Below are 3,736 nucleotides of genomic sequence, written 5' to 3'. Positions count from 1 at the left end.
CAAAGACAGAAACAAACTCCAAGTGAATGGATAGAAAGAGTTTTCCACTCAAACACACCAGGCAAAAAAAGCAGGAGTAGCAATCTTAATCTCTGACACAAATGATTTCTCAATAAAATCAGTGCATAAAGATAAAGATGGCCACTACATATTAGTAAAGGGTACAGTCCATAACCAGAATATTATTGTTATAAACATTTACTCCCCCAGCACATGGAACATACTCCAAAATAGATCACATAATAGTTCATACAGAAAACTTAAGCAGATACAAGAGGACGGATATAATACCACAGTGGAGTCAGACTAGTTATGAACAACAAAGTAAAGTCAAAAAACATTCAAACACCTGGTTGCTGAACAACACACTTCTGAATAACTCCTGGGTTACAGATCAAATCAAAGGAGAAATTCAAAAGTTTCTTAAATATAATGACAAGAGACATTACAAAGGAAGTTAAGAGACAGCAGGACAGTTCTAAGGGGCAAACTTATTGCACTAGGATCCCATATTTAATAGACAGAAGAAGAGCATGTAAATAACCTAAAGAAGAAATAGAAGCACCTAGAGGTGCAAGAGAAAGTTAATTTTAAGACAACTAGAAGAACAGAAATAACAAAAAGAAAATCAGAATTATCAGAGATTGAAATAAGATACACTATACACAAAATTAATGAATCCAAAAGTTGGATCTTTGAAAGAGTCAACAAAATTGACAAATCCCTGGCAAGGTTAATCAAGAAAAGGAGAGGGGAGACTCAAATAATCAAGATTAGAGAACCCACTGGAACTATCATGACCAATATCCAAGAAATTCAGTCCATTATGAAGAAGTATTACTAGGGCCTAAATTGAAAGAAACAAGAAAATGTAGTAGAAATGGATAATTTCTTAAATAAATATAGGCTACCCACATTGAACAATGACGAGGTAAACAAACTGAACAAACCAATTTCATACAATGAAACATCAGAAGCAATCAGAGAAATGATAAACAAAAAGAGCCCAATTCCAGACAGTTTCACTATGGAATTCTACAAGATGTTTAAAGATGAAGTAACACCTATACTCTTGAAACTCTTCCGAGAAATAGAAGCAGGAGCAATGCCAACCAAACTCATTTTATGAAGCTATTATCACACTCATCCACAAACCAGTGAAAGACCCAACAAAACAAGAAAACTACAGACCTATCTGTAATGAACATGGACACAAAACTCCTCAATAAAATACTAGCCAACAGAATCCGGAAACAAATTAAGAAAAATATACTGCGATCAAGTAAGCTTCATCCCACAGCTGCAAGGCTGGTTTAACATTTACAGGTCAATCAATATAATACATCATATCAATAGAGCTAAGGATACGAATCATATGATAATTTCTCTGGAAGTGGAGAAGGCATTTGACAAACAACATCCATTCATATTGAAAGCACTAGGAAAATAAAGGAATAAGAGGTACATTTCTTAAAATAATTAACGCTATATATGACAAACCGACAGCCAGTATTATACGAAATGGTAAAAGACTGGAACCATTTAACTTAAAATCAGCTACTAGGCAGGATGCCCACTCTATCCACTTCTCTTCAATACAGTGATGGAACCATTAGCCAGAGCAATAAGGCAAGATAAGGACATCAAAGGGATCCACATAAGGAAAGAAAAAATTAAACTGTTTCCATTCGCAGATGACATGATCCTCTACATGAGTGACCCAATAAGCTCCACTCCCAAACTCCTAGAATTAATAAACCACTTTAGCAAAGTGGCAGGATACAAAGTAAACTTGCAAAAGTCAGTAGCCTTCTTGTACACCAACGATATGCAAACAAAAGGTTAAATCAAGAAAATGATCCCATTTTCAATATCCCTCAAACGAATAAAATACTTATGAATTGAATTAACCAAGGATGAAAAGGAATTATTTAATGAAAACTATAAGAGGTATAACGAAAGAAATTAAAGAACACCAGGAAATGGAAAGATATCCCATGCTCATGAGTAGGAAGAACCAATCTAGTGAAAATGGTCAGACTGCCAAAATTGACATACAAATTCAATGCAATCCCCATCAAAATCCCAAAGACATTCTTTACTGAAATAGAAGATACAATCCAAATGTTCATATGGAACAAGAAAAGACCTAGAACAGCCAAAACAATTCTAGGGAAAAAGAACAATGCAGGTGGTATTACATTACCAGACTTCAAACTCTACTATAGAGCTATAATAACAAAAACAGCATGGTACTGGAACAAAAAGAGACCAGAAGATGAGTGAAACAGAAGATCCAGAAATAAAACCACAAACCTATACTCAACTTGTACTTGAGAAAGGAGTCAAAGACATACAGTGGAAGAAACACAGCCTATTCAATTATTGGTGCTGGAAAAACTGGGCAGCCACATGCAGAAAATGAAAAACTGGGAAAAGATATTTACCAATAATACATCAGACAAATGCTTAATATCCAGTATCTACAGGGAACTCAAGAAACGAATCCCCTCAAACCCATCAAATCATTCTCTAAATGGAGAAAGAAGCAAGGAAAAAGAGGGAAAATACAAAGGGCCTAGAAAACATTTTTTTAGCAGGGTCCATTCCTCTCCAGTGTGGAAGGAATAATGTCAGCTGCAGAGTTATTGAATGACAGGTGGAAGCACGGAACAGTCTCATAAAGTTTTCCAAGGGATGCAAGAAACACTCACCTTACAAATTCAGGCCCACAGTAACCAACGCTCCAGGAGAAAGGGGCTCCTCGAGTACCCCTCCAGGAATCAGCAGGAAACGATGTTTCCTACTCAGCAGTAGCTGCCCAGTGGTCATTCTTCCATTCCAATCCGGCTTTTATTCTGATTCAGGCCCTCTTGCCATGCCTTCTCTTTATGATTGGCTGATGGGCCCCACCCTAAATTCCACACACCTGTGCCTCCTTGCAGTCGGGATGGGCCCGTGGTGCCCTGTCCTTTCAGTGAGCAACAATGCTCAAGCTGAAGCAGTTTCCACTCTGTAGTGTAGGAGCAGGTGGGATGCACTGAGAATTGGTTCATTGCTAAGTAAGGGACACATTTTACTTGAATCCCAGTCATGACATTTCTAAACTTGAGAAAAGGAGGAACTTGAAGACCAGCCGAGGCTGGGGTGGAGGGGATGAATCTACCTGAAAGATTTCTTATTCCTCCTATTCTTACCCCTTTTTCTTCCCCCTTCTTCTTCTTCTTCCTCTTCTTCTCCTTCTTCCTCTTCTTTTTCTTCTTCTTCCTCTTCTTCTTCTTCTTCTTCTTCTTCTTCTTCTTCTTCTTCTTCTTCTTCTTCTTCTTCTTCTTCTTCTTCTTCTTCGTCTTGTTCTATAATGGGCATGACTCTTGGACAGAGTTTGCTCAAGGCTAGCACATTGCTACTTGAGCCACAGCATCCCTTCGGACTATTTCTGCAAAGGAATGGCCCCAGGGCTTCCTGCAGGCCAGGCAATCATTCTACCAGTAGGCAACCGTCCCCACCCCCAGGTCTGCCTTTGGAACTGCAAGCCTCACATCTCAGCCTTCCGACTAGCTGGGATTACAAGGGAGATCCACTGGGCCCAACCAGGCCAGGTCATCTTCGCACTCATTAGAAGTTGGAAGAGAATCCGCATTCACATATAAAAACATGATAAGGGTCGCCCTAAATTTCAAAACACACCAGGAGATGTACCCAGGAAGTTCAATGACCAGGTAGTTCCCAGACTTGT

The sequence above is a fragment of the Megascapheus bottae genome, unplaced genomic scaffold (assembly GCF_031878675.1).
Source record: "Megascapheus bottae isolate mThoBot1 unplaced genomic scaffold, mThoBot2.hap1 HAP1_SCAFFOLD_175, whole genome shotgun sequence".
Taxonomy (NCBI): Eukaryota; Metazoa; Chordata; class Mammalia; order Rodentia; family Geomyidae; genus Megascapheus; species Megascapheus bottae.
This window is presented reverse-complemented; position numbering follows the sequence as displayed.